The sequence below is a fragment of the Podarcis melisellensis genome, assembly GCF_964234715.1.
Source record: "Podarcis melisellensis genome assembly, chromosome: 17".
NCBI classification, from domain to species: Eukaryota; Metazoa; Chordata; class Lepidosauria; order Squamata; family Lacertidae; genus Podarcis; species Podarcis melisellensis.
This window is the reverse complement of record NC_138534.1, coordinates 26,007,938-26,020,386: the sequence shown is the minus strand read 5'-3', so window position 1 is coordinate 26,020,386 and position 12,449 is coordinate 26,007,938. Positions and strand designations below refer to the sequence as shown.

Sequence of the window (12,449 nt, the reverse complement as noted above, 5' to 3'; positions counted from 1 at the left end):
ACCACTTTGATTTTTTTAAAAATAATATAACTGATTACAAATATTTTTCAATTAACAAACATTTGTAGAGCCTGCCATTGCCCTGTTCCAAATTTCAAGCATACGTTTGCAAGCAGACCTTCGTGGTGCTGAAACTTGGAGCAGCATTCATCTCTATGCAAGTGAGAGGGACTGAGCTTTCAGTTGCCCCATCTCTCCTATGTCATTTCTCCTCCACCACTGCCAACCCCCACCACCACTTTGAACTCTGCAGGTTGTAGTACAGCGTTGTGCCTAAGCTGGCGTATTAGAGATGCTCTGCCAAGCATCCTATTGGCACCCTACTTGCACTGGGAAAAGTTCCTTATGGAGGGCTCAGGACTGTTGATGCCAGAATACCAACAGTACCCACTTCACCCGTGCACAAGGCAGAGCTGGATGCCAGGGCCAGAGTGAGGACATCTTCAGAACGATGTGCTGCTGGTTCTGGAGAACACAAATACATTTGTCTGCAGTTCTTCGGCCACAAAGCCCCATGTAGGGACCTAGTTGTATGTTAGGCTGTTGCTGCTTCCCGTCTCTTCCCACTTGTCCCTTGCAGGTGTGTTACCTCCCTGTGTCTGAGTGGGAATGATTTCTCAGAATCAAGGCCAGCCACATGGAAATAGCTACGTCCATCTATCAAGCTTGTGGCATAATGAAATAGCGCCATGGCAGTCTTAACTACCCTCAGTTTCCCCTGCTTGTCTCTAGCACGGATCCAGAAGTTAATGTGCTCAAAATCCTTGTAACATCTGCAGTGGGTTGTCACATGGCAGCTGAGGACTGTGTTGACACTCTATTGTGGTTTTCACTCTATTAATGCTGCAGATACAAACCCTTCTTCTACAGCATGAAAAGAAATCTCAACAAACTCTGTTCCAGTTAAGTTCCTGGCTGTTGTCCACCCAGCCATTTTCTCTTACGTTGCAGTCTAGTGGTTTGTTTGATTCAGAAGGAAGCTTTCTTGAGGACACCCTTAACTGCAGCACATGACAAGTCAGAGAAAAGTCAGGCGGGCATCCTTTTGATGTAGGAAATATCCAAAAATTGTTGGAGATGGAGGTGAGCGACGACATGAGGCTTAGTGGGGATGCAGGTTGGGGTCTGGTTGGAGTCATGGGTCATGCCCAAATATCCCTGTCACAGACGTGCCGTGGGTTGTCCTGCTTTTGTTGAACTGTTTCAGAAGTGTCCCTCCAGACAACACTAATGTGGCAACACTGAGGGAGCGTCACAGAACAACTAATAAGTGGAATAACTTCATTATTCCAGTATAAATCCACCACTCACGCACTATTATTGTGTCAGTGGCATGTTGCAGTGTCCACCTGAGGAAAAAGCCAAACCATCTATAGGGGCCTGTCGTTTAAGCTGGCAGTTAAGAATAAATATGGCATTCTTTTTACCTCTGTGTTAAATAGCTTGCATATATTTTATAGGCTCTGTTTTGTTTCTCTTTGTTACTGTTAGGACAGAGCACTGGGGCAAGCTAGAAATAAAAAGTTGGGATATCAGCCAGAAGTTTGGAGAAGGGGTGGGGTGGGGGAGACGGCTGTTTTGCCTCCAGTGATACATGTCTTCTCTGAAGAAAGCCTCACTGAGCTCCATTGAACTTACTCCTAGGGAAGTGTGTATGCTATAGGATTATTTGTTGTTGTTGTTTAGTCCGACTCTTCGTGCCCCCATGTACCAGAGCATGCCAGGCACTCCTGTCTTCCACTGCCTCCCGCAGTTTGGTCAGACTCATGCTGGTAGCTTCAATAACACTATCCAACCATCTCGTCCTCTGCCATCCCCTTCTCTTTGTGCCCTCCATATTTTCCAACATCAAGGTCTTTCCCAGGGAGTCTTCTCTTCTCACAAGGTGGCCAAAGTATTGGAGTCTCAGCTTCAGGATCTGTCCTTCCAGTGAGCACTCAGGGCTGATTATAGGCCTGAGCTGAGAATGATGGCATTTCTCCTCATCACCACTAATAATGTGATTTGAGCTTTTCAATTTTAGGGTTTGAATATGATCTTGTCTGTTCTGGCAAAGAGGTGTGTGTATCCTTAAGAGAGGTAGGTGTGTGTGTGTGTGTGTGTGTGTGTGTGTGTGTGTGTGTGCATGTATGTGTATGTGTATGAAGTTATATGACCTTGTGGTTTTAAGAAGGGTTTTCAAGCTTCATCACAAGGCCTCTGATGACAATGGGAGTGTCTCAAACTTTTGCACAGAAGAGTCTCAGACTTCAGCTTAAGAAATCCTTAAGGATGCCACCCTGGCCACAACAATCCTTGGCGGTTTGTTCCAGGAGCTATTTCAAGTTGAACCTGTTTTGAGTCATTATGTTTTGTAACACAAATGTTGGGGCATTTGTCTCTGTTCAACAATTACTGAAAATCTGTTTAAAGATAAACAGATTCAGTTCAGTTCAGAGGCTTCCACAGATGATGGAATCCACAGTTTTTCGCTGAATTATTTTTCAGGATTAGGAGTAACTACTGCAAAACTGGAATTTAAAAGTAATTTGCGAAATGTATACAAATCTGTTTCTTTTGGCCAATGCCAAAGAGGCATGCTATTGTGATAGAAGTTAGCTGGTTATTTCTTTATTCAGTAAACAGGTTGTTAAGAATATTGAATGGGCAGTTGATATCCTTTTATGGGCTTGTTAAGTGATGCATAGCTCCTAGATATAGAGGTATTTCTTATGTGTTTTGAATGGAAGATCCATCAGAATTATGGGAAGGTGATTCACTGGCATACCAGCTCGATGGAGGGGGCAGGAGTGTGTGTGTGTATAGCGACACACAGAGAAGCAAACTGAGATGTGAGTTAGCTAGGCGCTGTGGGTTAAACCACAGAGCCTAGGACTTGCTGATCAGAAGGTTGGCAGTTCGAATCCCTGCAATGGGGTGAGCTCCCGTTGCTCTGTCCCTGCTCCTGCCAACCTAGCAGTTCAAAAGCACGTCAAAGTGCAAGTAGATAAATAGGTACTGCTCCGGCGGGAAGGTAAATGGCGTTTCCGTGTGCTGCTCTGGTTCGCCAGAAGCGGCTTAGTCATGCTGGCCTCATGACCCAGAAAAACTGCCTGCGGAAGCGGGCAAACACCGGCTCCCTTGGCCTGTAAAGCAAGATGAGTGCCACAACCACAGAGTCGGTCATGACTGGACCTAATGGTCAGGGGTCCCTTTACCTTTTTAGAAGCAACATAGGGCAAGACTAAGCATTGGAATATGGAGGGCTATTCTAGCAATGCATTGCTCAGAGGGTCACCATCAACACTGGGCATCTGGGGGCAGCCCAAATACCCTATGGGGCCCACAGCTGCAAATGTGAGTTCTCCAATCTCCGCAATTCATTTGTAGTCTGTGACGCTTTAAGGCATCATATATACTTTTAAAGTCGCTTTGAGTTCTTTGCAAAATAGCTGTTTGGCCTTATATATGCATTTATAGGTTACTTTTTGTTAAGTACTGTAATATTCATTAAGTAACAATGGAGAGGAGGAGAACTATGTACCCCGTTTTGAGGTCCTCAGAAGAGAAACAAAGAAACTGACATCCAGTGTAGCCATTAAAAGGTATAAAACCATAAAATGATCCCAACAGTATAAACCGCCGGCACTGCATGATTGCTAAAGCGTACATGCTTCATATCAGACTTCCAGCATAGCCCAATAATAAAGATCCCCTACCTATTATTTATCTTAACACCCCACACTCACAAGAGCCAAGGTATAACAGCTCAAATTACTCCACTGTGAATCGCAACAAGGACTTTCTCTTACAGTATAGACCTCAAGGAAACACGATCTGAAAGAGGAGGGGTGTCGATTGGACAGAGCCTCTGTTGCTACTCCTTGGGAGAAGGAGGTGAAAGAAGGCTTTGAGTCAGTCAGTGACTGAATCAGCAGTGCCAAAGTCATTTGCCCTTTGTCCTTTGCTGAGCTAAGAGATGGATAACCTTTTCCAGCATTGCCCCATTGTAACCCCTGTGGGGGCTACGGGCTGCCAGAGGGCAGGGCACAAAAGTGGGTGTAGCCCAAAGGGATGGAGGAGGAATCTGCCTTGCTCACCTGGACTGATCCTGGTAGGTGGGATCAATGGACTACTTTAGAAGCCCGCCTACCCACAAGGGCTAGCCACTCAGGCTGTGGGTGGATGAACACACCATGTCAGATGTTTTAAAGAGAAAAAGGTGGGAGGGGAAGGAAGCAGCGTGCAACCATTGGACTGCCTCGTTGATTTGAGCTGTGGTGAAGTAAAAGATAAAGCTTTTGAACTTGAACTCAGTTGGGTTGGAGAAATGACCAATGGAAAAGATGGTGTCCGAAAAGAAATTAAGGAAGAAGCAGAGAAATATGCTAAGGAAACTCTGGAAGAAGAAGATGAATAAGATGATGAAAATACAGTGGTACCTTGGGTTAAGTACTTAATTTGTTCCGGAGGTCCGTTCTTAACCTGAAACTGTTCTTAACCTGAAGCACCACTTTAGCTAATGGGGCCTCCTCCTGCTGCCGCGCCGCAGGAGCACGATTTCTGTTCTCATCCTGAAGCAAAGTTCTTAACCCGAAGCACTATTTCTGGGTTAGCGGAGTCTGTAACCTGAAGCATATCTAATCTGCGGTACCACTGTATGTTACTTTAAAACAAAGGTTTTGATCTATACTGCAGACCTGTGCATGCGTTTTCCATGATGTATGTGCTTGAAGACTATTTTGAGTGACCAACTCACACTAAAAAAACACCAAAAACTCCATTTGATGTTATTTTTAAAAAGTGTGTTGCTAGGCTGATTTTTAAGGTACCCAATGGTATGGACACAGGGCTCACCCAGACTTCCTTTCATGTCACATTTATAGGCACAGGTCTGTGTTTTTAAGCTCCTGTGGCTTTCTCCAGACACCCCCCCCCCCCGCTCTTTAACAATGTGTTGGAACAAACAGCAATTCATGTTTTCTGCGGAATTGTTTTCGGTGGTAAAAAGATTTTGGCAGGGAAAGCATCAGGGCAAAAAAAAAAAAAAGGATTCAGACATGGACTGGAAATGCATGGATCTATGCCTAAAAAGCACGGGCAAAAGGTAAGTTTGCATGAACCCCTTGTTCCCCTCTGACAACTGGGAACAAACTAGGCTTTAATGGACCCCTGTACACGTTACACATGTTCAAACCAGACCACACACAAATATGACTTAGACATTTAACCAGAGCAGTTAATTAGAATTGTTAATAGCCGAAGGCGACCAGGTTAATGGAGAGCCTGGACTGAAATGGAACGCTAGCTTTATTTGCCTCCCCCTTTCTTCTTGCCTGGGACGCGGGTGGTGCTATGGGTTAAACCACAGAGCCTAGGGCTTGCCGATCAGAAGGTCGGCGGTTCGAATCCCTGTGACGGGGTGAACTCCTGTTGCTCGTCCCTGCTCCTGCCAACTTAGCAGTTTGAAAGCACGTCAAAGTACAAGTAGATAAATGGGTACTGCTCCGGCGGGAAGGTAAACAGCATTTCCACGCGCTGCTCTGGTTTGCCAGAAGTGGCTTAGTCATGCTTGCCACATGACCCGGAAGCTGTACGCCAGCTCCCTTGGCCAATAAAGCGAGATGAGCACCACAACCCCAGAGTCATCCACGACTGGACCTAATGGTCAGGGGTCTCTTTACCTTCTCCTTGCCCAGTTGGTGTTTATACAGCTAATACCACAAAGACAGCTTCTGGGAACAAAAACATTTTCACCTTTCTTGAGAGGCACCTTCAAGAAAATGACTTGTGGGTCATTCCAAGGAAGGATTTCCAAAGAATCTCCATTCCGTTCTGAAAATCCACGCAAAGCGTTCTGTGCTTTAATCAAGCCCTCACCTTAATTGTCTCCTTGCCCAAGCTAAGGGAACCCTGCCCTTTTCAATCTTGAATTGTAGTCTCTTTTCACAGACCTGGTGGTTGGTATTGTTCTCTTCCCTTATCTCTAAAAATGGATTTTTTTATGACATTAGCTGCTCTGAGCCCAGCCTCAGCTGGGGAGGGCGGGATACATATAAAAAAAAATCATCATTATTATTATTAAAAGCTTTATTCTCTTGTGAAATGAAATGACAAGAACTGCATTAAGTGCACACAGAGGACTCCGTGTGTCTCTCGACATGACGATATTTCTCTCTTACTACTTTCTATCCTGTCACCCAATCTCTTAATATTCCATTATGAAATCTGGGACATTGTTTGCTATACTTTGAACCAATGAAATGTAGAAGGCCGGCCAGAGCCATGATCTCTCCTTGTTCTGTTCTGACACATGTTTTGAACCACAGGGGACGTGCCAGGATGCTACAGACTCATCGGTCCAACGCTGAGTTAAGGGAATGAGGTCACTGCTGCCTTTATCTCTGTACTGGGTGCAGACATCACTGCCTTTATGTTTTGTTTTGCCAGCAAGGACGCTTGGACAGTCTTCCGATGTACGCCCCAACAGCTGTGCTTTAGTTCTCCATGAGAGCATTGCCAGGTTCTCATTTACACTGTAGGTCGGATCATGTCTCCTACACTGAGCAAGTGACAAGACGTAAGCCAAGCTTCCTCTGGGAATCTGACCAGACTTTCTCCCCAGCCACCTGTGCCTAGGGATGGGTGACTGAATCTCTCCGTTTTGGTTTCTTATTCTCCCAATCAGTTCCACCTCAGCTGGTTCTTCCCCCACCCCAAAAGGTTCTCATGAAAATTAGCCAGCATTTTAGTGCTAATTTCTCGTTGGTTGGCACCCATCTGTCTTGGGAGACAATGGAAGACTCCACCTTCGGGGGTGAAGTCAAACCTCTTGTAGCTGTAGAGGGACATGTTTTGTTGCAGTTGGGGAGGGACATGTTTTGTTGCAGTTGGGGCAGATGAAGGTGTCCGGTTGTGAGAATGGGCCATTGGCAGCTACCTGATGGTGCTGAGTTCTAACACCAAGACAGTGAAGACATATTTCAAAGGAACAATCCCTCAAAAGCATTACATAAAAGCATTGCTCTCGTGCAAACATGCTCGCTTTCCCAGCAGAATCTCTGGGATGCATTAGTTGTGCAATGACAATCTTACTGCAAAATCTAGGCGTGGGTCAGACTGAAATGGTAGAATATTAACCCAACCAGATGTCTAATACTGCTTCTCACCGTTGTTGAACAAAAGTCCCCCACACAGTCTGGGATGACAAGTCCCGTGTCCTTTAACAAGCAATGCTTCAGTGCTTTACCACGTGAATGAGAAATTCCTCTTGTCTGCGGCTGCTATAAGAACCTCCTTTCCGCTCCGGCTTCATCACGGGAATGTGATGTTTATTTTCAAAGTCTCTTCTTTCTTGGCTGGGTTTTCATGTCAGTTGTTTTTTTTTAGCCCTTGAAATCACTCCCGACAATAATTGGTTGCAGTGAGTGAGAGGGTTTTTTCTTTTTCTTTCTGGGACTGATTAGCATGTGACACACATTCCGAAGTCTTATAACATTGCTCTGACAGATTTGAGAGTCACACTGGGATATTTGAGAGAGTCACACTGTTAAAAGGCTCCTTGGTTCTACTTAGGAAGCTTTGCCACCAGGAAGAAAGGCAGAGATCAAAAGCAGGATAAGCACACAAAAAAAGCTTAAACAGATCATATACATAGTTTCTGCTTATGTGATAATATTCACGTATTATTTACTTTCTTTGGCTGTTGATCAGCTGGCCCTCAGTAACGGGACACGATGGGTGGCATATAATTTAAAAACCAATACAATTAAATCATCAAAATGATAAAACCACAGAATCATATTAGCAGCCAGGTATGGTGTGGGGCTGCCCTCTTTCTTCCTAGCAGGATTCTTACCTTAAATAGAACTTCACTATCTGAAATAATCACTACACTTCCACACTGGCGGAAACTGCACCAGCACATTAGAATAGCCTACCTGTGGTGAACCTGTGAAAAGATCTAGTTTTTTGTTAGGAGAGCTGGGGGTGGTAGCAATCCTTCAAGTAGATGTATCTATGCTCCGATTTCTTCAAAGAGAACCTGGACTTCAAAGCAGCCATTGGTTGGGCTCTTTGTCAAAGTTTTACTTGCAAATGGAGAGGAGCAAAACTCCATCGTACGTTAGACAGACAGTGCTTAGAGCTGCTGCTTGTTAACACTGGGATGTGATCCAGGTTCATTAATTTCAGTGGGCCTACTCTGAGTAGGAATTAATTGCCCACAATCCCAAGTCCTCATGGGAAAAGCTTTAATTTTATTTTAGCTCTAAAAGAGAAATGTATTTTTGTTTCTATAAAAAAGACCCCTTAATAAATGCTTTCTGTCAGTATTTTTTAAAAAATTATCTCTATCAGAGTTGTTTAAAAAGTATAAATCAAATGCCTTTCTTGGCAAAAGATGCTAGTTGTTGTTTTTAAATGTTCTCTCCACAGAAAATATGTCCATTCCACTGGGTCACTGAGTGGAATGGTACTGCTGCTACTCTCATGCAGCCATCCGGTCGTGTACCTGCTGGAACATTCAGTGTCCTTGTCATCTAATTTCCTTTCTCAGTGAAGGATGATTTGTTGACAAAGGAGGGGGAGCACTTTTTAGAGTTAAAGCTATGATCAGTATGTTAAAAAAAAAAAGCTATGAATTATAAAGACCCAGTCCATCTACTAAATTGGTAGGGCAAATATCAGAATTTCAGTTTATCTCAGTTTTTCCACTATTAAATTCAACCCCCCCCCCATATATATATCCCATGAAAATGCATCAACATTTTTACGACAATTTGTCTTAATATACATGTTTCCCCTAATAATATTTTTTTTTGCAGTAATATTTCCAGTAGAATAATGCTTTGTTCGTGGTTTTCACGACTATACACATTTTTATGCTCACATTTACCCCAGCAATATGCATTTTTATTTTTTTGGCTTAGCTGGCAGTTGTGTTCCTCTGTGAAGCTAGTGTGTTGGCAGTAAATGACAGGGCCTTTTCTACAGTGGCCCCCAGGTTCACTCTCCCTAGCTTCATCATTGTATACATCTCAGTGTCAAGCCAAGGCACACCTTTTTGCACTGCCTCCGGGGATGGAGAGTGAGTTCAGAACACCCTTCCCAACCGATGCTTAAAAAGGTAAAGGGACCCCTGACCATTAGGTCCAGTTGTGGCCGACTCTGGGATTGCGGCGCTCATCTCGCTTTATTGACCGAGGGAGCCAGATATTGACCCAGACTTCACACTCACCTACAATGAAACCTCGGGCCTCTTCTAGCTTCTTAGACTGGTTTTTGAGTCAAAGTAAGCTACTCCAAAATTTATTCTGGATTTACAACACACACTGGCACAGAGCCAAAGTAAACCTTTTGGTGCAGCCTTGCGTAGAGCTGTTTTTGGGCAGACACATTGACAAAGCAACTGACATGTATTGTTAAGCATTTTCTTATCACAGGCTCCAGCTGCGGGAGAGTTGCATCCAAATATATTTATTAGGCTGACAGAATGCCAGCTTCCCTTCTATGATTCTACATCCATCCAATTGATAGTACATATGTACTTACATGTAAGAGAGTTTGGATTTGATATCCCGCTTTATCGCTACCCAAAGGAGTCTCAAAGCAGCTAACATTCTTCTTTCCCTTCCTCCCCCATAACAAATACTCTGTGAGGTGAGTGGGGCTGAGAGACTTCAAAGAAGTGTGACTAGCCCAAGGTCACCCAGCAGCTGCATGTGGAGGAGCGGAGACGCGAACCCGGTTCACCAGATTACGAGTCCACCACTCTTAACCACTACACCACACTGGCTCTCTACTCCTTTCAACCCAGCTAGGAAGCTGTATGTGATTTTTTAAAAAACATATGGGGTGAGTGGTGGGGAGAGAGATCTTTCCAGTCATCCTTAAGCTAAAATATTCCGGGAAGTGCAGCTCCTGAGCAGTAGGGGACTTTAAGTTTTAAAATAAAAAAAAAGTGGGAAAGTCTTCTCCACCTTGTAAGGGTGAGGAAACGGCAATCCCCTCCCCAAAATTTGGGGGGGGGGAAACCATCTTTCCTTTGTGTTTGTTTTTGCTAAGCTTTTGGTTTGTTCCCAACTGTCCAGCAAATATTTGAAAAAGATATGCACCTCTGCTGGGCATTGTATTCTGTTGCACCTCCTGCCCTTGAAACTATCATTACATACCCTCAGTTTAGGGAAAGGAATAGAATAAAAATGGGAATGATTTTTATTGTTATCATTTATTTGATTTATATACCACCCGTTATCAAAATATCTTAGGGCAGCGTACAACATTTTCAAACATTTTACGGAGGTTAATTATAAAACACATAAAACAAAGCATAGTATTAGACAGCATACTAATAAAAATAGTCATAATAATGGTCCCCCGCCCCAAAACTTTAACATTATTTAGATTATTTAATGGTTGAAGGCCTGGGAAAAGAGGGACATTTTTGCTTGGTGACTAAAGAGCTGTGATGATGGTGCCGGGTGAACCTCTCTGGAGAGAGCATTCCACAGATGGGCAGCCACCACAGAAAAGGCCCATTCTCATGTTGTCACCCTTCAAACCTCTTGGGGAGTGGGTACATAGAGATGGGCCTCCGATGACAAGCAGAGGGTCTGGGTCAGTTCATATGGAAACAAACATATTAGCATAAGTTATCCAGCGATATGGCTAGTAAAAGAGACGCGGGTGGCACTGTGGGTTAAACCACAGAATCTAGGACTTGCCATTCAGAAGGTCGGCGGTTCGAATCCCCGCGACAGGGTGAGCTCCCGTTGCTCGGTCCCTGCTCCTGCCAACCTAGCAGTTCGAAAGCACGTCAAAGTGCAAGTAGATAAAGAGGTACCACTCCGGCGGAAAGGTAAATGGCGTTTCTGTGTGCTGCTCTGGTTCGCGAGAAGCGGCTTAGTCATGCTGGCCACACGACCCGGAAGCTGTACGCCGGCTCCCTCGGCCAATACAGCGAGATGAGCGCCGCAACCCCAGAGTCGGCCATGAATGGACCTAATGGTCAGGGGTCCCTTTACCTTTTTATGGCTAGTAAAGGCAGAATTCACAGAGCAGAATTCACAAAGATAGGGAACCTGTGGCCCTCCAGATTACAATTCCCAGCATTCCTAATACTGTCCATTCTGGGTGGGGCTGATGGGAGTTGGAGCCCAACAACCGATTCAGAGACATGAGTTCCCCATCTCTGCCCTATAAATGAGAAATGTGGAAGGTAGGATGAGGCTTTCTCACACCCTCACAGTGTCCTGCCATTAACTACTGCTTCCCTTATGTGATTGTTGACTGAGAGCAATAGTAAAATTCATGAACAAACCAGAGAGGGGAAGTTGAAAGAATGACCGCATTGAGCACATGATGAGTCACTCTGGGTATTCAGCAGCCTTGAGATGTTGCTGTGGCTTTGATATGCTTTTAATCACCAACCATTACTTCTTTTACAGACTTTGGAAAGCACCGCCCTTAAAACAAATCTTCCCATGCTCTGTTGGAACGAAGGTCACAAGTACCTCATATATAGCTTCTATGCTTTGGTCTACAAGGCTTCCCACGCAGAGGGTGTGCATTTATGTGTCTACTTATGCTTGGACATATATTATGCACACAACCACCCATCAGAGGGATATAAAACAAGACTGAGTGCTGGAACTCGATTGATGTAAGCAAAGCCAGTCTTAAACATACGTTCTAAGGCAGGCTTCCTCAGACTTGGCCCTCCAGATGTTTTTGGCCTACAACTCCCATGATCCCTAGCTAGCAGGACCAGTGGTCATGGATGATGGGTATTGTAGTCTCAAAACGTCTGGAGGGCTGAGTTTCAGGAAGCCTGTCCTAAGGAGTAAGCCCCACTGAATTCAACTGGATTTGTTGTTGTTGTTTAGTCGTGTCCGACTCTTCATGACCCCATGGACCAGAGCACGCCAAGCACTCCTGTCTTCCACTGCCTCCCACAGTTTGGTCAAACTCATGTTGGTAGCTTCAAGAACACTATCCAACCATCTCGTCCTCTGTCGTCCCCTTCTCCTTGTGTCCTCCATCTTTCCCAACATCAGGGTCTTTTCCAGGGAGTCTTCTCTTCTCATGAGGTGGCCAAAGTATTGGAGCCTCAGCTTCAGGATCTGTCCTTCCAGTGAGCACTCAGAGCTGATTTCCTTAAGAATGGATAGGTTTGATCTTCTTGCAGTCCATGGGACACTCAAGAGTCTCCTCCAGCACTATACGGTAATTCAAAAGCATCAATTCTTCGGCGATCAGCCTTCTTTATGGTCCAGCTCTCACTTCCATACATCACTACTGGGAAAACCATAGCTTTAACTATACTGACCTTTGTTGGCAAGGTGATGTCTCTGCTTTTTAAGATTTACTTCTGAGTAAACATGAACATGCTTGTAGTGCATATATTGATTTGCATGTCACATGTAGTCCTATGCTGCCCAGATCTTTATTTGCACTGTTTTATCAAGCGT

At 44.5% G+C, this 12,449-nt stretch overlaps 1 protein-coding gene across 1 annotated transcript in view; it reads left to right on the top strand.

Annotated features, from left to right (window-relative positions):
- SHOC1 (shortage in chiasmata 1) overlaps positions 1-12,449 on the top strand; it is a 255,110-nt gene that overhangs the window by 7,671 nt on the left and 234,990 nt on the right. The window lies entirely within an intron of this gene.